The sequence below is a fragment of the Miniopterus natalensis genome, chromosome 22, assembly GCF_054644295.1.
Source record: "Miniopterus natalensis isolate mMinNat1 chromosome 22, mMinNat1.hap1, whole genome shotgun sequence".
Classification (NCBI taxonomy): domain Eukaryota; kingdom Metazoa; phylum Chordata; class Mammalia; order Chiroptera; family Miniopteridae; genus Miniopterus; species Miniopterus natalensis.
Genome location: NC_142102.1, coordinates 2869842 through 2890710, shown reverse-complemented (window position 1 = coordinate 2890710; position 20869 = coordinate 2869842).

Here is a 20869-nt window from a genome sequence, read left to right as displayed (position 1 = left end):
CCCCTTAAGTGGCACTGGGTGTCAGCTGGTGCATCCTGTCCGCAGCCTGCCTGGGACCAGCAGGGCCCGCAGCCCCGGGTCTGATAACAGGCCACGAGCCTTCTCAGCTTCCAGGGCCTGTCCCACCGCCGGGGACACAGGGATGGAAGCGCTGCTGGGCCATTCAGCCAGAGACCTGGGAGCAGCGATCCCGACACGGCTCCAAGGTGCCCGGTCACTGGGGACTGAGATTAACCGCCAATCTCCCTCCCCAGGACACACAATCCCGAGGGCTTGTTTTCAGCCAGACAATCGGCCACTGTCCCCGCCCGGTGGGCCGCTCGGCCGCCTGCCCAGGCTGATGGCAGACCCGGAGCAGGAGTCCCCGGAGCCCTCTCTGGCATCGCTGTCTCCTGGGCCCAATTAGGGAGGGTGGCCCGGGCCTCAGAGATGTCCTCACGTGACTGATCCCCCCCCTCCACCCCCACCCCATCCCACCCCCCACCCCCCTCCCCCACTGCCCAGGGCTTCGTTCCACCGCACATCAAAGGCAGCCAGGTTAGAGTCCCCTTCCCTTAGTCACAGGCACGAGTTAAACAGTCTCAGGTGTCCTCAGATGTCCCCCTCTGCCGGGGCTTTTTTTGAGTTTCTCCCCGCAAATAACTCACAGCCTTTCCCACGATGCTGAGAAAGGCAGAGCGAGCCGCGTGCAGTTTCCAACAGCCCGGCAGGCAGCAAGCGAAGGCCAGAGACAAAAATCTCTTTGAAGCCACTGCGGATAGAGAGGTACCAGGGACCCAAGGCCACCCCTGGTCGTCTGCTGTGAGCGGACAGCTGGGCTGGAGCACCAGCCACACCCCTTCCCCTGTGTGGCACTGTCATTTCATCCTGGGGAGGGCTAGTGACCATTTTCTCTGAGGTTGGCAGCAACCCACCCATTGGGTTTTGGTGGCCCAGGAGGCTCTCTGATCTTTGCTTGTCTCTGGGAACAGACGACAGGATCAAGGACAGGAGAGGGGAATGGAATTTTGGCTTCTGGGTTATAGGACGACATTCCCAGCATCACCTGGTCATGGAGGTAGGTATGGCTTGGGGACCATTACGATGGCCCTGGCATTGATCCTGGGGGTGGTCAGCTGGGGGGCACCTGTGGAGTGTGTCTTTCCACCCACAGTTCCCACCCTTAGGTCTAATTCAGCTCTTTAGGACCATTTCTGTCAAGCTATTCCTTAAGCAGAGCTTAAGAATACATGCTAGGGGCCCTGGCCGGGTACCCCAGTTGGTTAGAGCATCGTCCTGATACATCAAGGTTGCAGGTTCAATCCCTGGTCAGGGCTCATACAAGAATTAACCAATGATGCATAAATAAATAGAACAGCAAATTGATGTTTCTCTCTCTCTCTCTCTCTCCTTTCCTCTCTCTAAATCAATAAATATTATTTTTTAAAAATTTTAAAGAATATATGCAAATATAGGCTATGGCCTTCACCTGGCTAATTCCACCTGCCCAAAGATCTGTGAGCTCATAGCTTCCGGGGCTCTAATGGTGGGGCCGTGGGCTTGTTTGTCCACCCCCGTCACCAGTGGCTGCAGGTACCCAGGAGTCACTAAGAGGCCTGCTCTGCCACCTTGGGTGTCTATAAGGGGCATCAATTCCATCTCCAGCTATTTGGAGGCACTGGGTGCCTTATAAATAAAGCCACTATACTTACTTATAGGGATGGCAAACCAACCTGGCAAGTAGAGCCCAAGTTTCCACCCTCAGGCCCTGGATGAACTTGGGATATCAGACCGGAAGGCATTGTTTCCTGTCACCGATTTGAACTCACATGCAACCCCCCGAGCTCTGTGAATGAGCACATGACGACAGGTAAACAGGGAACTGCGGGCCAAAGCGGGTTTATGCCCCGCACCCGGCCCAGGTAGTAGATATTCACTTCCCAGGCCTTGGGGCACCTGGGAACCAGCCCTGGAGAGGTTCCTGTTCTTTTTTTTTTTTTTTCATTGAGTTTTAGAGAGAATGGAAGGGAGAGACAGAGAGAGAGAGAAACATCGATCTGAGAGAGACACATCGATTGGTCGCCTCCCGCACGAGCCCCGACAGGTATTGACCTGCAACCCGGGTGCATGCCCTTGATGAAGAACCAAACCCCAGAGCCTTTGGTGCGCAGGCTGATGCTCTGACCCCTGAACCACACCGGCCAGGAAAGCTGTTCTGATCAAAGCTGTTGTCGATCTGTTTTTCCAAACTTCACTTTCTGAGCCTACAGCTCCTCTCCTCCCCCCACCCCCAAGCCCGCCCCTCCCGCCTCGGCTGACACGTGTTCCCCAAGCTCAGCCTGGGCAACAGCCATCCCCAAGCTTGTTTCTAAACAGCCGGCAGTAAGGCCGCGGTTTGGTTGGAAAACTGATAGCGTTCGTCTTTCTGTAGGAGCCGGAGGAGAGAAGCAATAATAAATATAGGAGCAGGAATCGGTGCGATTTAGAAACAGAAGAAACAATAGACAAAGTCAACGAAAGCAAATGTGGCCTTTGGAAGTCGGTAGGGGGCGGTACCCCTTCCATTCCGATCAAGGCGCCCTCGATTCCTGGACCTGCCCTGGGCCAGCTGATTCAGTTTGGGGGGGAGCATGGTAAGACTGGTGAATCCCCCGAGCATGGGCCCTTGGTCACACGTCACTTGCTGTGACAGGAGTTCTTTAGAAGCAGAGCCGTGTGAAACACCATGAAATGAGAAGACCATGGAAAGCAGTTGGGGCAGAAGCATCGTGTGGAAGGAAAGCAAAATCCTCCAGTAAGAACAAAATGCTGCCCCTTTCAGGATGGAGCTGGTCCGATGCAATCACCCTGCCCCCAGGTAGCTGACTGATCGCCCCGGGGGAATGGCGCCGTACTGGGGACTCAGGATTGGTCTCTGCTGCTGGCACATGGGGCACTAGGCCTCGGTGACTGGAAATCCATGTGGCTGAGCCCATCACAACCCCCATCCGCGCCACCGTGGCGTTTCAAAATGAAACAAGTCAAAATGGAGTCACTCTTGCTAAGGCATGTCATCCAACCAAAACGTAATATCTAACCTCATTGGAGTTTCAGCCTCTCCCAGGAGTAAGATTTTAAACCACTCTCTCTGGAATTTTCTAATCAACACTAGTGAGGTCACCTGAGATAAGACCCCCTGCCTTCTCCCAAGGGAAGGGGTCCTGGCCTGAAATAAACCACTCGTTTAGCTTCTTGGTCCCACCCTCTTTCTGTCTATAGAAACCTTCCACTTGTACAACCCATTGGAGTGCCCTTCGAGTTGCTGCCTGATCCAGGAACCATCTAATAAAGCCAATTAGATCTTGCAATATAAGATCTAATAATGTAACAATGTCTACTTTGTTCATGAGCCCATTGAGCAATGACAGGGGGGGCTGGGAAAAAAGGCAGACTGGTGTCCACAGAAGAGGTCATCTGATCTACTTGGTTATTAAAACCCTCCCCTGCTCAGGTCACCCTTTGGTGGCATCAACATGAAACACAAATATCTTACCATTTTTTTATTTTTTTTTTTTACCTATTCGGTGATGTCTATCCACATAACTCTTACCCAGACTTGCCTATCACTGATTTTCTCACTGGGTTCCTTCCAAGTCCCTGACCATCCAACCCAACCATTGGCCACAGCCCAGGGATCAGTTCCCAACTGCACGTCTGGCCAGCTCTCAATCCAAGCAAACTGAGAAATCAGGTGCACTGTTTGAAGTTCTGCCCCCCAGGGACAGTGTCCCCTCGCTGCTGTCCTTCGGGGTGTCCCAGAAGGAGGCTGCAGTGCTGCAGCTGTCCCTTCTCAGTGACGCCTGCAGGTCATGCAGAACTATCCACAAACCAGGCCTGAGCTTTCTCCTCTGTCTACTGATTGCAGGGACTCCCCATGAGGCCGTAGGTACAGGCTGAGAGAGAGAGGAGGTAGTGAGGAGCAAAGGCATGTGGAAAATTCCAGAAGAGCCCTGGCCAGCATGGCTCAGTGGTTAGAGCGTCAGACTGTGCACCGAAGGGTCACTAGTTTGATTCCCGGTCAAGGGCATGGACCTGGGTTGCAGGTTCGATCCCTGGCCACCAGGAGCAGGAGGCATCCAATCAATGTGTCTCTCACATGGATGTCTCTCTCTCTCTCCCCTCTCCCCACTCCCTCCCACTCTCTCTAAAAATCAATGGAAAAAAAATATCCTCAGGTGAGATGTAGCAATAACAAAAAAATCCCAGAAGAAATAAAGAGTTTTATTCATATATGATTTGAAAATCAAGGAATGTGGCCCTTGGTATGAGCCAAAGGCACATTCCGAGGTGGGGCAGGGCGTGGAGATAACAGGATTTTAAAGGCCTAAGATGCAAGGAGCTGACCATTAAAGAGATGGGTTGCTAAGGAAACAAGGTTATAAAGTGAAATAATTCATCCTCTGATTGGTGGGGGCAACTGAGCTTTGTAAGAACAATGGGTAACATATGATCAGGTATTTATCAATGTCCTCGTTTGGGTTCAGGTTCGTAGAACAAAGGCTTTTGGCCGAGCAGTTCCCATCCAGGAGGTGTTACTTGTCAACCACACAGGGGGTACAATTTATCAAGCAGCGAGCAGTGTCGGAGCTCAAAAGAGCAGCGTTGTGTCTTGTAAGCAGCTTTAGAGTTTAAGCTGCAAAATGTCCAGATGTTGGGTCACAAATGATGATATTAAAGCTCTTATAAGTCCTCAGGCACCCGGGCCGCTTCTCCATGGAATTCGCTTGTGCCTTGCACGCCTGCTCCGGCCCCATCACATTTGCTGATGAAGGGTTGCTCTGCACACCCAACTTCGTGGCTAGAAATTTTTTTAATCAAGAAAAAAGAAAAAGTCGCTTTAAGAACGCTTAATTATACATCATTGATTGAGAAGTAAGGTCTGTAAGTTCCACACAATGTTTCGTGGGCCCTGGAGTCCTAAAATTACAGTTGTCCCCTTTCTCGGGTATAATTAGAGGCGGAACAGCATTTGACGTTGTTTAAAAAGAGGGAATGGGGGAGAAACGTCAACGCTTTTCTGTCTGGCTTAAATGATAGGTCAAAGTGCACAGAAATCTCTCTGGTTTGGGAAACTGGCATTTGGGCTCAGATTGTCCAATTATCTGGGCCATCAGCCTCAAGCCTGAGCTGTCCGCAGGGAAGCTTTCTAGGCCCCAGGCCAAGGCCTCGGGGCCAGGAAAACCTTCACTGACGTCAGGAGGCCAAAACTGGAGACAAAGGGAGGGCGGGATCCTCCTGAGGTCCCTGGCTGCCTCGAAGGGAGACATTTGACCTGTGGTGTTCAGGGTAAGAAATGTTACCTTTTCACTACGATATGGCTCAGTCAAAAATCACAGTGCATAGCACCGGCCGGTGTTGCTCAGTGGTCAGGGAGTCAGCCCGCGCACCGAAGGGCCACAGGTTTGATTGCCAGGCTAGGGCACGTGCCTGGGTTGCAGGTTCGATCCCCAGCCCCGATTGGAGTGTGTGCAGGAGGCAACCACTCGATGTGCCTCTCTCACATAGATGTTTCTCTCTCTCTCTCTCCCATCCCTCTCTCCCTAAAAATCTCTCTAAAAATCAATGGGAAAAAATATCCTCGAGTGAGAATTAACAAAAATCACAGTCATAGTTTGGAAGGAGCTGGAAGACTTCTCTTTGCCCCTTTCCCAGCAGTATATCTCCTCTCCAACAGAAAACCCCTCCCAAACTTTGGGCCTCTGAAGTGAAAGGCCCCCCCTCCCCACCAGCGCCTCAGAGGCAAATCCAGTTGTCTCTGGAGCTGGTGTTTGTCTCGGGACTCCAGTGTGTCAAAGAGGCCCCCTATTTCTTAGGAGCAGACACGAGTCTTATCTTCAGAAAGCCTTCGCCAATGAGTTGGAGATGACTTGCCAATGTTTTGCTTTGTCACAACTCCTGGTGTGATTTATAACTTGAATGTGCGCCAGCTTCTTGCAGCATCCCACGGGGACTGATAGGAAGGGCCCGAGAAACCTCCTACATGTCCAAATATTCCCTCCACTGGCCTCCAACGGTGCCCCAAATGCCTACGATGTTTACCCTTCGGACCAAGTTATTAAAATGCAAATGTGAACCAGGATGGAGTCATCCATTAAGTCATCGCCTCGCCCAGCGGTTGTCCGCTTCATCAAGGCGAGAGCCCTGGAGAGATGGGACTGGGAAGTGTTGACATCAGAGAAGAAAGCTTTTGGAATAGGACTCGGGGCTGGTCCTGGCAAGGAGGCCACATCAATGTACTGGGGCCACAGAGAAGAGGGACAGTGAGGGGCAGGCGCGGGCACACCCCACACCTCACCACGTTCATTATTACTTTACAAAGGTGACCCTCCTCTCCCAAAGCGCCTGCCAGGTGGGTGCCTTTCCTTGAGTTGCCTGCACAGAGTGAGATCAGGGATCAAACCAGGGATGGAACCCAAAATCTGAGCATGTGCCCTGGTAGGGAATCGAACCCGCCACTTTTGGTGCACAGGACGAAGCTCCAACCCACTGAGCCACACCGGCCAGGGCCCCATTGCTTCTTGAGTCTACTCATTAACTTGGCCCGTGTACTCACCCCTTTTTAGATCAAGATGAAATTCAAAAAAGGGGAAGCAAGTGGATTCAGGGCCAATCAAGTCCAACTGCTGATGTCTGAGATCCCACCACCCTCGTTTTCATTTTGGGGGCATGAGTGGTTCCCAAACTTTGTGGGCAAAATGTCTCATAAGCAACCTTGCGTTCCCTTTATAATTAATGGGAAACGGCAGGGTTTCCATCGACGGAAAAGTGAATTCCAGCACCAGCCAGTAATATGGATAATTTGACTTGGTAATGACATAGAACATGTAATCAGATGGCCGTGGGGAAACCTGGGCAGCCAGACCCTGGGAAATGCCCTGATTTCTGACTGTGGCCTCTTGGGGATCCCCTGGGGCCATTGAGGCAAGACAAGGAGCCCCCTGACCGCCTGTGACCCAGGTCAAGGAGGGACCCCTTCTTGCATCCCAGCCAGGACCACAGCAGAGGTGGCTGGAACGATGATACTCCCACCAGGCAGGCAGCACAATGGGGGCTGCATGGGCACCAGAGCCGTGGGACCCCAAGCTGAGCCAGGGCGTGGCACGAGGCAGGCGGGGCGTGCTCTCACTCGCTGGCTCGACGGGGGACCATCGGCTAAGAGGCTCGTCCCAGCACCATGGTAGCTTGTGGTGTGGCAGGAGCGGGTATGAATGTTAATATACAAACCAGAGGCCCGCGTCGTGGCTCAAAGCCTCTCTAGACCCCGCCGAGTGGTGAAAATTGCCAGGAGAGCTGCGCAGAGCAGGAGCCCATGAGATTCCTGTGAAGGCTGGCTTTTCTAAAGTGCACAGGAATTTCTTTTCCTACAATTTTTGGAAATTTGTAAGCATTCCTTTAGCTCGTTTCAGAATATACTGGTGTGAGTGTGTCTTTTCATTACAGTTTCCATATCAAGCAATTCGTTTCTGATGATATTTCCTGGACCTTCAGCTCCCTCTTTCTTTCTCTCTTTTCCCCCACCTCTCTCTCCCTCTCTCCCCCTCTCTTCTCTCCCTCTCTCTCTCTCATTTTCACAGACTTGATTGCCCTGGATAAAGTCATCCAAAGACAATTCATAAAACAGAAATAAGAGAGAATTGTAGAACTTTACAATGAGGCATTTCTAAGCTGTCACTAAGCCACATGCCTTCGTTTTAAAGAAAGAAACTGGGTCACAAATCATGAATACGGGCAAATAAATAATGCCTTGTCTCAGCTAACCACGGTTTAGAAAGCAGCACGCCAGCCACATGCGAAGTCAGACATTAAGTTCGTCTTTAAAGATGTTATCGCGCTGACGACACATCCGAGCGAGGGAAGCGTCGTGGGCAGCCTTTGAGACGGGGACAGGAAAGAACATGAATTGGAACAAGGCTTGAGTGACTGTTGTTTCATGATGGCATTTGCAAGGTAAAAATATCAAAGGCAAAGCCTCAAAAAGCGTAACATTCCAGATAAGGGGCTTTAAGTAGCAAAAGAATGCTCTCTACGATAATAAGGAGGGTAGAAATAATACAACATAGTCAAGTCTCAATGTTTGTTGAACAAATGAGCAGAAATGCAAGAGTGAGTGATGGTTTCTAACTAGTTAGAATAATGAAGCTTATCTCCACTGAGTGATTAACACCTGAGACACGTGACATTTCATTCAACATGTGCCCAGATGATCCAACAAGAAAGAATTCATTTCTCTTTTCTAAGGGAGCTATTAGAGGATGTGTTCCAGAAAAATGAGAGAGTAAGCCAAGAAAGAAGAAGTTGCTATTTCCAGGAACTGAGATCTAATGAAGAAAAAGGCAAAGGGAATTAATTGGTAGGGTAATGACAAAGGAAATCTGAGGTGGATGGCGTGCACCAGGCCTCGAGGACCATCTGTGAGAACTGGTGCAGATGGAGGATCATAGGTGGAAAGGGTCCGTTAGGCAGTGGTCCAAGGGAGCTGGCTGGCACCAGCACATGGGAGCCAGTAGTTAAATATTCAGGAATTTTGCAAGCCAGCTGTTAAACACAGCCATTAATAAAAATTTTAGTTATATAAACTAATAACTAAGTAAATTATATTAAAAACAAAGGTAATATTGAAAATTCATATGTTTCCAATGATTTTACTACAATTAAGTAGCATTTATATTCTTGAGGTATTTATGTTTTTGTATTTGGATGGTAGAAGTATAAGATAGATGATGATAGATAGATAGATAGATAGATAGATAGATAGATAGATAGATAGATAGATATAGATAGATGATAGATAGATAATATAGATAGATAGATGATAGATAGATAGATAGATAGATAGATAGATAGATAGATAGATAGATAGATAGATGATAGAAAAATCTTCCCCACCCTATATTCACTAATGTCGCAGTGATAGCTTAAAAATGGCCAAGGTGAAATATTTACACTATGGAAATTGGCAGAAGTTACAAATCAGGCCTTGATTTATTATTTTGATTGTCTGTACTTGAGAAAATAATGAAGAAATGATTAATAATGCAGATTAAATTTTAAAATATGTCATGTTTGAAGCCATCACTCTGTGAGTAAGCAGGAAACACACAAGGAACTATTTATTCTTTCAGCATTCGAAAACTGGTATTTGATGCAGTGAAACAGTTGCTCAGATAATTTCTGAACAAAACAAATAAAGTTCCAAAACAATATCAACCAACAATCACGTAAGAACTACACTCACTCATTACAGATACAGAAAGCAGTGAAAGCATTCGAAGAGAATAGAATGGCTATGTGGAATTTACAATAAAGAGTAGTGCCCATTTTATTGTTAATTGTAAATTGTGTGCTACATGTTTTTTAATGTAAGCTCAGTTATTCTTTGGACCAGGATAAGCGAGCTACCTTGCAGAGCCACCATGAGAAGGGACCTAAAGCAGTAACAGGTCTGCCCACCTCCCTCTTTTGCATTAGTGGTACATGTGTTAGGGTGCACATGGGCTGTTAGCATGCGCACAGACTGTTGGTATGTGCACAGACTATTAGCATGCACACAGACGGTTGGTGTGCACACAGACAGCATACACAGACATTGTTGGCATGCATATAGACTAGACTGTTAGTGGGAAAATAAACTGTGCCCATGTTCATAGAATTTTCACAACAGGGCAGGCACTATTCTTATTACTCGCCCCCTCCCCCTGTTACAGATGTGGCAAATGAGACTCCCAGTGGTTCCTGTGCCCCATGAAGTCACCATGCAGTCCTACTCTTGTCCCCTGCAGAGCTATGGTCCTCTCTGGGGTGGGGGTGGGGGGCTGGAAGCTCAGAGGGGCCAGGAGTGTGGGGGAGCCCCCTGCCCGCCCAAAAGGCTCTCTGTTCTCCTAATGACATCGTCTTCTGCTCTGTGTGATTGTGGTAATCCTATCCACCCCGTGCGTTCCCTGAGAAAATAAATTAAAGTAGGGCCCTCTCGGTCCCCAACCCACTTAATTGTCCTGCCTTCCCAGGCTTTGTTTGAGAAGCAGTCCCCACATCTTAAGACCCTTCAGGCATGTATCTGTCTTTTAGTGGTTATTTCTGGAATTCGGGCCTTTGACATTCCACTCGATTTACAAAACGTGATTTATAAGTTTCATATATCTCACTCATTTGCCTGTACACAGAGGTCATTCTGCCCAGAGACGCTGCCAGCCAGTCTCACATGTGGGCCTTTCCCACACACCTTGTGGGGACCTCACAACCTTCCTGGCAGATCAGAGAGACTCACAGAACACCCAGGAGAGCTGGAGTTTACAACCAGCAAGGTCAGTGCACACAAGGCAGGGGATGTGCAGATGCACAAGCCCCCAGACATCCACCCACCCTCAGGACGCCTCGTCTGGCCGCTGCCCAGAGACACCTGCCACCACAAATCAACTCCAGAACCTTCCCTGAGTCACATTAAGGTTCTGAAATCGACATAAAACTCCGGCCAGATATAGCCCCCCTCCTGCACTGTTTGCAGGAAGAGTTACAGACTTTGTGTGAAATGCTTTTACTATTTTTTTAAAATATGTTTTTATTGATTTTGAAGAGAGAGGAAGGGAGAGAGAGAGAGAGAAACATCGATGTGAGAGAGAAACATCTATTGGCTGCTCCCGCTCACCCCCTGCTGGGGATCAAGCCCAAAACCCAGGCATGTGCCCTGACCAGGAACAGAACTGGCACAGAATGCTTTTAATTTGGGGCCAGGTCAGGGCAATGCTTGTCTTACTGAGCCCTAACCTGCTGATGGCCAGAGCAGTCAGGGCAGCCAGGGCAGTTCCAATCAGAAGCACTTTCCAGCGAATCAGGGTGGCCTTTTCCATACTGCATCAGTGTCATGTATCGAGTTTTCATACTTTCTGTGGGCCCAGGGGATCGTCATCTGGGGATGGCACCATCTGCTCAGCCACGTGGCACACACCCGCGTCCACCTCTGTGCTCAGATCCCAGCGAGCACATAGCTCCCGCCCAAACAGGTGAGCAGGCCTTAAGGAGGAAACCAAATCCCGTGTGTGGAACTAAAGAAAAAACTGAAACAGAAAGTAGAGAGGTCAGTGTGAGGGCAACCAGCAGCGATAACCTTAAATTGTTCTGGAATTAGGGATTATGCCAGGTTAGCCGTAAGACGGACAGCTGATGTTGGTGGAAAGCTTGAATCAGAAGCCAGGATGGAAATGAGCAACTTGCATGACCTTGGACCAGCCACACTCTCTCCCTCTCTCCTCCAGCACTCTCTTTCTCTTCTTCTCTCTCTAAAAATCAATAAAAACACATCCTCAGGTGAAGATTTTTAGAAGAAGATGTTCTCGCCCTGGCCGCTGTGGCTCAGTGGTTAGAGCGTCGGCCTGCGGACTGAAGGGTCTCAGGTTCGATTCTGGTCAAGGGCAAGTACCTGGGTTGCAGGTTCAATCCCCGGCCCCTGGTTGGGGTGCTTGGGGAGGCAACCAATCGATGTGTCTCTCACATCGATGTTTCTCTCTCTCTCCCTCTCCCTTCCACTCTCTCTGAAAAGCAATGGAAAAACTACCCACAGGTGAAAAATTTTTTTTTTTTTTTAAAAGATGTTCTCCTTTTTTCCCCTGAGAGTTTTATAATTTTACATGGTCTGTTTTGAGTTAATTTTTTATAAGCTCTGACGCTTAGGTCAAGGATTTTTTTTAAATTTTAGGTGTTTTTCTTTCTGCCTATGGATGTCCAATTGTTCTAACTTTTGGCTGATCTTAACATGATTCCACCCCTCCCCCCGTTTTATATTAATTCTCCTCTCTGTAAATTGAAGATCATTTTTCTTACCTAAAATGAGAAGATATATGTGGCCAGATGGGCTCACGGTTCACTTGCATTGCCCTCAGCCGAAGCTGACAACCGTCCTCATAAGTTGCGGAGTGGAGCTTGCGCATGAGCGCGTGTAGGCCTGTGCGCATGTGCGAGGCGTGTGCAAAGCCCCCTCCTTCTGCGCAGACCCCTCCTGGGAGCCGTATTCCTGTGAACAATTTATCCCAGTGACTTTAAGACCACAGAACCCATCCAACAAAGGAGCCCCTTTACTTCCTGACGTGGCTAATGTCCTGGTTTAATGACCCTCCTATATCACACTCAGCGCCCTAAATTATAGGGCAGCCCAGGCAATCACACCGCAGGATCGCAGACTCCCTCCAGCGCTGGCCTGACGGTGGCAGGAGGCAGCTTTCATCCCTGTGTGAGCCCCGAGCCCTGCCTCCCATTAACATAATTGTTTGCGCCTCCTGGTAACTCCAGATCTCTGTCTCCTAAGAGTTTTCAGCCACGGGAAATAGCATTTGGAACATAACTGTGTATGTGAAAGACCAAAAGTGTCTTCTTGTTGTTATGACTAAAGAAGCAGATTTTGTGTGTTTCTTTATTTTATTTTTTTTCTTTTTGGTTAATCTTCACCCAAGGATATTTTTTCCATTGATTTTTAGACAGAGTGGAAGGGAGGGAGGGAGAGAGAAACATCAATTGGTTGCCTCCCGCATGAGCCTCTACTGGGGAATCGAACCTGCAACCCAGGTCCGTGCTCTTGACCGGGAATTGAACCCGAGACCCTTCAGGGCGCAGGCCAGCGCTCTAACCACTGAGCACACCGGCCAGGCTCCTGTTTCTTGAATGTGTGTTCAAGAAAAAAAATATATCCCATCTCCTTGGCATGCTCTGAAATGTCTCTGTTACATGACAGATCATGTTCCACGATGAGGCTTTGGGATGAAAGTCCCTGGGGCAAGGATTTCAGAAAAGGACCTAGCCCCTGCCAGGCTAAGAGCATTGCCCATGAGGCAGGTTTAGCACCCAGCAAAGATTCTGCTGGGTGATTTAAGAGATTTCCACATCCCTGGCATCCCTGGCATGGTAAGGTTAAAGTTAATGCAAACAATGAAAACCCGAAGCCCAGCACCCATATTTCAAGGGCTACATCCAAGAAAATGAATGGTGACTTATGGGTGAAATTTTGTAAGAAGGATTCTTAGCCTTTGGCCTATTGATTCAGTAAATAGAGGATGAAAGATTATAGAAATTAGTGTTCATGATGAGAAAAAAATTGGCCTGACGATAGCATGTCACGTTGGTTTGCTAAAAACAGCTCAGGTGGGAAGGAGGGCCCATTTGAAAGAGAGGAATCGTAGGTGGGTAGTTAGAGGACTGTGTTTTCTGCTCCCAACTTAGCTTCATTTTAGTCTGAATCCTCAGACTCTTTCCCAGACTCCAGAAAGGGATATATTGCCACTTGTGGGGGGCACTCTTAGAAAGTTCAAGAAAAGCCATAGAAACCATGGCTACGTCTTCTTATGACATGCAGACCATGGCTGGTTAGAGGACCTGGGCTTTTATTTCACTCCCACCTTGGATGGATTCGTTGCTGAGAGGCCTCAGTTTCCTCATGTGTAAAATGGGAACATGTATCTGCTCTTATGCAGTAGAATTGCTGGGAGGACTGGCCGCTGTAACCCACGGCGGGCACAAAGCGAAGAGAGCCTGGTGGAGAGAAGATTCGACAGGGTGCGGCTAGAATCAGTGTTGTGCTGATTTGGTTATTTCATGGTCGATGCCCTGAGGTATTCAAATTGGAAAATGCTATATTACTTCCTGAGCTGATAGCTGATTTGATGGATATCAAGCCTAATTCTCTCTCACACACACACACACAAATGCACACACACAATTAGTAGAACTGAATTTAATTATAAGATATTTAAGCATTAGAATGCCCTAATTTCTTTTGGGCTCGTGATTATAAAGTAATAGCAATGATTATAAATTAATAATCATAATTACTCTCTGGCACTGACGTCAAGCCTGGTGGAATTCGTCACAAACGTGAGCAAGCTGCCCTGAGATCCATATACGGCGGTGTCGCCTCTAAGGAAAGGAAGCCGAGGAAAGAGAGAAACCAGAGGACACCGAAGGCAAATGACAAGGGGACAACCAGCAGGTTGAGCTGACCGGCTGGGGGGACCCAGGCCATTCCCTCCAGCTGCCTCCCAGGGCAGCTCAGAGGCCTTAATGGAAACCACCCCTCAGCCCCATGGAGCTGCGGCCTGCTGGAGCTGATAGCGTGTAATACAAACCACATTTGCCATTTTCCCTTATACCTAAATAAATAAATACCCAGGGGAAGGGGGAGCTCGCTGCAGCATTCGGATTCGGTGATGTGTCTCCAGAAAGAATGCACACCCAGGGCTGGCACCGGGGGGTGTGGGCAGCCATCGGCCAAGGGAAACAACTGCAGCAGACCCACCACGTCGGGGCGGGGTGGAGATGGCAAAGGCTGTGGGCAGGGGAAGCAAACAGATCCCTCCAGAACCGTATCGTTTTCATCAGATTGAGTCATCGTGGGAAGACTTGGGGGGAGCACCTAAAACTCTATTAGTGCAGGAAGCCGTCAGGGCTTAAAGTCGCCGTTTTATAGGTTGTAGGTGAAGAGCCCGAAAGCCCACGTTGGGTTTTATAGGCCGCGTTTCTTTAGGATTTGAAGCAACGCCTTCCCTTGGAGACGTCAAGCAGAGGAGGGAGGTGGCTCGGGCTGCAGAACCGTTGGAGAGGCCCCTGACCTCTAGGGAGACACAGAAAAGATAAGGGGTGGCCTGTGGCCACTCGGGGCAGAGAGCACTGCCCGTCTGGTGGAGGGGATGCCCCACAGAGGGCCAAATTCATCTGCCCTGGGGTGGTTGGCTAGAGCCTCAGTTTCCCTGGCTGGGAAATAGAGCTAAAAGCGCTGGCCACCTGCTTACTAATCTAAGTGATGTCCAGCTGCCTCGCACCTAAGAGCCTGTATTGTTTCTTGACCTTGACTCCAAGGACATCCCAGCTTAGTGATGGGGGCTGGAGCCAGTTAGTTTCCTGGGATATGAAATTCAGACATTTAGAAGCATATTTCACCCTTCCTCCCCCCCTCTTTATGTCCTACATGCCTCTATCATTGTATTTTTTCCCCTAAATCGTCATGGAACCTGACCTTGTAAACCTAGACAAACCCTCAAAGGAAATTTCATAGCCTTAAGGACTTAAATTAATAATATATGCACTCAAATTAGGGAGAGAGCATTAAAATATATTCGAGGATATTGCAGGGAGAGAAATAGTTTTAAAATTTTTAAAAGAGAGAAAAAAAATGGTCGAACCTACAAATAAGTCCAAGAGTTATTTCCCCTCACCCACGAAAAAAAGGGGTAAACTAAAATCGTAATTAAATAATTAACTTGTAATTATTTTTAAAATAATATAAACAACTAGATCGAGGAAAAACCACAAAAAGAAATCAAGATATGGAGGACATTATGCTGAGTGAAATAAGCCAGTCAGCAAAGGACCAATATGGAATAATTCCATTTAGATGAGGAATCTAAAGTAGTCAAACTCACCAGGCCGGCGTGGCTCAGTGGTTGAGCATCGTGACCTATGAACCAGGAGATCGCAGTTCAATTCCCGGTCAGGGCACATGCTCGGGTTGTGGGTTCAATCCCAGGTTGGGGCGAGTACAGGAGGCAGCCAATGGATGTTTCTCTCACATCAATGTTTCTCTCTCTTCTCTGAAAATCACTAAAAACATATCCTCGGTAGCGGTCACACACAGGTTCTGGGGTGAGAACCCTGGGCTGGCCCCTTCAGACTGGTGGCCTTGGGCAGGTCCTGTCCCTCTCCGGGCCTTTGTTTCCAAATCCGTAAAATGGGCTTAATAGTTGTAGTCCCCTTATAAGACTGATGAGAAGATTAAAAATACATGGACAAGCACCTCATCAGAACACGTAGGAGCTGGCCGTCATTACAGCGAAGAAATAACCTACGAAATACACAGATAAGTGAAAAGAGCAGGAGGCAGAGCAGGTGGACGGCCCCTCCCCTGTGGAGTAGAAGGTGGGGGGTGACCAGGCTTTGTGAACTCCTCGAATATTTCCACCCACACGAATTGGGCAATAGTGGCTCCTCGGAAGAGGAGAACCCAGCTGGGAATCCAGAACATGGGGGAGACTCCTTTCATTGTGTAGGAATTCTCTTTTTAATTAAAAAGAAATAAATCTAGTAGTAAGCGAGTCATGAGCTAAAAGCCCTCCTGCCCTGGCTCCAAGGAATTCCACATGCCCACAGCCTTTCTCTCTGCCCACTGATGCTTAAGCTATCAATAATCGGCCAGTTTGATGTCATGCCAGTTTCCAGTGCTGTTGACAGGCTCCAGCTCAAAAGTCCCTTTATGAGACCCTGTCCCTCAGTAAGGCCTGCAAATTGCTCTGATCTCTGCAGACAAAGCCATCGCTCATGCTCAGCATCTCCGAGCATCCTACACAAATAACGTAAGAATTGGCGAAAATTACCCCCGGATAAAGCGTCCCTTAGAACATCAAAGTCCCTGATTTCCAGGCTGTAGGCCGCAGGTATGCGACAGGCTTGACAGGCCAGATGGATGGCCCAGATAAAGCAGAAAGTGAAACTCCGCGGCCGGGGAGCACTGGCCTTGGATTCTGCAGCTAGGTTTTCGGCGAGATTAATGTTATGTTGGGAGGTGTGAGCGCCTTTGGCTTTTCCCTTCAAAACCAGGTAATGAGCTGCAGATAAGCATTAGGAGGGGAGGCCTTTAAACCAAGGCCTCTCTTCTGCCCCGGTAGGTCCTGGGCTGGCTCGTTTCCTGTCGTGCACGCATATTTTCTCTGTTCTGGCTAAATTCTCTATTTCTAACTTTATTTATGACGGGGGTGTCTTTTACTACCATTGTCGCTGTGCTTTTGGCGACAATGGCGGCCTTGGAAGACAGGCTCTGGCAGACTTACCACTGGATTTGGTCAACATAAATATGGTACAAAAATATCCCCCCAAATTCATACACATTTAATCTGAAGTCGGCAATTGAGTTAGAAGTTTAACCTCTTAGAGGGAAATGATGGTGTCTTATTTATTGATTCTTGAGAGGAGAGAGAGGGAGGGAGAGAGAAACTTGGATTTGCTGTTTCACTTACTGATGCATCATGGGTTGACTCTTGTATGTGCCCTGACCAGGAATCGAACCCACAACCTTGGTGTATGGGATGACTCTCCAACCAGCTGAGCCACCCGGCCAGGGCACAATCACAAGACTTTTTAAAATAAAAAAATGGTATTTATTACCAACAATGATTTCTTTTCACCAGATCGAAATGATCTTAGGACTGTTTTCACACATGAAACCCACCCTCAAAGAAAGAAGATTTGTCACCTCTGAGGGAAATCTGATCACGCACCCCTGGCTCTGAGTTGACGCGTGACATTTGCCATCGGGCTGGACCCCTGGAACGAACCGTTGGTCCTAGAAGAGCCCGTGTGACCAGGACAACGGTGGCTGCTGTGGGAAGGCAGTGTCCTGGGCACCTGCCTCATGGCCTCGGTTGACACCTGTGTGGCCTGAGGGACACATCCTAACTTCTTGCTCCCCGGGATCCTTCTAACCTGGGCAGGACACCTTGGTGCAAGCCTTGCCTCACCCAAGCCACACTTAAGCCGTTGTCCTAAGATCATTTAGGGCCACTGTCCCAAGGTCATATGGAGTCACTTAAGAGGGAGCCATCTACTAAGACTTGCCCCTGAAGGAGCCAAGGCCATAGGCACCTGATTCCCGCAGCTCAAGGAGGTCCTTTGGCATCATCACCGAGGAAAGCGGGAGACAGAGGCATGAAAAGCGGGAAGACAGCCGAGCGTGACCTTGTACTTCATACCTGCTCAAGGGGCAGAGGCTCGGACATGCCAAAACGCTACCCAAAAAATTAAAAAAAGAAAAGAAAAGACAAAAGCTGTTATGTGTTAATAGTTCACGCTCACCAGACGCACCATCAGCAGCTTCTGCGATGTGCCCATTGCACAGACGTGAAGACTGAGGCCCGGGTCCAACAGGCCACGCAACTGAGGGAGGTCCGAGCGGGGACTGAGGCCTGGCTCTGTCTGAGCCAAAGCTCGAATTCTTGCCACCCCGGTCCCCACGCCCGCTCGAGGGGGACCAGGTATTGGACGAACAGGCTCCCTAGTTGACAGTCAGAGACAAGGCCCTGAGTGTGTTTCTTTGTTTTTTGTGTTCATGCGCCCTGTTTATGGGACTTCCCAGAATGCGACATGCACATGCATGTGCACACACCCGCCTCTGGGAGACAAATCTGAGCATTTCCCTGTGGCCCCTGGTGCCCGAGCCGTAGCACGAAGGAGCACCCCAGAAGGCCCTGCGTCCCCCGGGAAAGGGGTCCCTGACATCTCCCCGCCGGATCGCCCGCTGCGTCTCCCTCCTGCGCCTGTTTCTCATCAGGACCTCGCAGCTCCCTAGGTCAGAGCCAAGTCATTTCAAGAATGACTTTCAAGTCGTATCTTTGGGGGGAAAATGACTCTGGGTCTCAGCCTCGATCTGTCATTACCCCCCCACGCGTCTCGGGGAAATTAGCAACCCGATTCTTCCCCCGGCTGTCATTTCAAACAGAAAGCTTTCTTCTTTGCCATGCGCGGGAAAAGCGCAGTGAACCCGGCGGCCGGCGGGGGGGGGAACGACACGGAGTGAAGCGGGTGCCGCAGGTTCCCAGGGTTGCATTTACCCGCGTGTTTCTCGGACAGGTACTTGGGGGTGATGACAAGTCCCAGTATGTGTGATTGTGCGGCCTGAGCAACGCGCCTCTGAACATGGAGTTTGTATGTGATAGAGAGAGAAGTGTGTCCACAGAGATGGCCTCCGGGTCCCCAGGCTCCCCGCGCTGTCCCTTTGCTGCGTAGACAGAACCAGCCCGTGGCATCTGTTCAACACAGAGCCTTCGGTGAGCCCCACTGTGTGTGCCCCGGGCCTCGTCGCGGGGCACCTGCCTCTGATGGCTGCTGCTCTCTGGCTAAACCCCGGTTTTTTGCAAACCCCACGTTAACCACGCCGACTGTGTGCCGGGCACCGTCCTGAAGCGCTTGCCTGGTGTTAATGTGTCGAGCGCTCTCGAAAAAGCTGCAGGACCTCCCTGGCCGGTGTGGCTCAGTGGGTAGAGTGCCAGCCCATGCACCGAAGGGTCTCGGGTTTGCTTCCCAGTCAAGGGCATGTTCCTGGGTTGCAGGTTCGACCCCTGTGCCCGGTTGGGGCTCTTGCGAGAGGCATCTAATTGACGTGTCCCTCTCACATCGCTGTTTCTCTCTCTCTCTCTCTCCACCCCTCCTTCCCTCCTTCCCTTCCATTCTCTCTAAAAAGCAATGGGGGGGGGGAATATCCTCAGGTGAGAATTTAAAAAATAATAATTAAATAAAAAAAGCTACAGGAAGATTCTGCCACTCTCCCCAGATGAGGAAACCGAGGCGCAGAGAGGCAGGTCTCTGCAAGTCAGTGCGGGAGCCACGGTTTGAAGCCAGGTGATGGGGCGCCGAGGCCACGCTCTCCGCGGGCCTGTGCCACCTCTTCGGGTGGACAGAATCCTGGCTTAGCCTCTCTCTTAGTCTCTGAGTGTCCCCAGAGACCTGCGCAGGCACCCGGCGAGGACAGACCCCTGCCGGTACATGCAGCCTGACTCTAGGCCTGGACTTGAGAAGCGGCGTTAAAGAATGCCACAGGCCACGGGACACTCTACAGAGTATTAAGCCTAATCTCTTTCAAAAAGAAAAAAAATCAGTGTCGTGGAGGAAGGTCCCAGCAGGAGGAGGGTGGCTGTTTTAGATAAAAAGAGATCATGAGACTTAGCGCGTCTTAGATGACATTACGGTGTCACAGGTGCCATAGTTACATGATCTCCCAGTACAGTTGATTTTCTTAGGGGTGATTATGTGTTGTGTCCTGTAGAAGAATGTCTTTCTTCCCAGGGAACACGTGCTGAGGTCTTTCAGAGTAAAGGACCGGGATGTTTGCAGCTTAGTTTCAAATGGTTGACACAGACAGACACACAGCGGCTACAGCGAATGTTAACGGTCACAGGATCTAGGTGGCGAGTTCACAGTAATTCCTTGCACCGCTCTTTCATCTTTTGGAATGTTAAAATTTTTTCCTAATTTAAGTTGGCGAAAACATAGGTCTGGCTGTATCTCTTTTGCAGGGTGCTGACTAAAAAGACGCACAACCAAAATATTAGAACGCAAAATTTTAAGAAAAGAAGGAGCCAGAGATAGCCTATCGCTCAACTCCGCTCGTTTTAAAGATGAGGAAATATATAAAAATATAGTTACTTTCCCCAGCCGGTGTCGCTCAGGCACTGAGAGGTCACAGGTTCGATTCCCGGTCAGGGCACAGGCCTGGGTTTCAGGCTCGATCCCCAGTAGGAGGCAGCCAACCAATGTTGATGTCTCTCTCTCATCGATGTTTCTCTCTCTCCCTCTCCCTTCCTCTCTCTGAAATCAATAAAAACAAATTTTTAAAAAAAGAGTAGACTATATAAATGTATTTTATAAGTGTAACATATACAAATATATATGTGTAATAACTTACAGATTTATTTAATTGATACAGTAGTGCTATAAACTGAAAAATTGCTGGAAAGACATGAATTAATATATGTTCAGGCAAAACCTGTCAGTATCGTTTCACATCGCCTTGAGCGCTTTATAAAATTATATTCTTCAAGTACCAAATTCCATTGCACTCCCAATAAATGTGTAGCAATTGACTTTTGACGCCCTTACCTGTTGGATTTAGGTCTGCTGCATAAGGCGGTTTGTTCCGGCTTTAGAGTTGCCCATTAACAATCATTCGAAAGATTAAATCAGATGGAATAATATGGGTCATGGAAACTGTTTGGGGTGTTATGCTGGTAAAACTTCCACGGTGACCCTGACCTCCTAGGTGGCTGCGGACCCGGCAGCCTATTGTCTGAGGCTCTGTTCAGAGGCTGTTCACTGACCCCGCTGAGCTCTG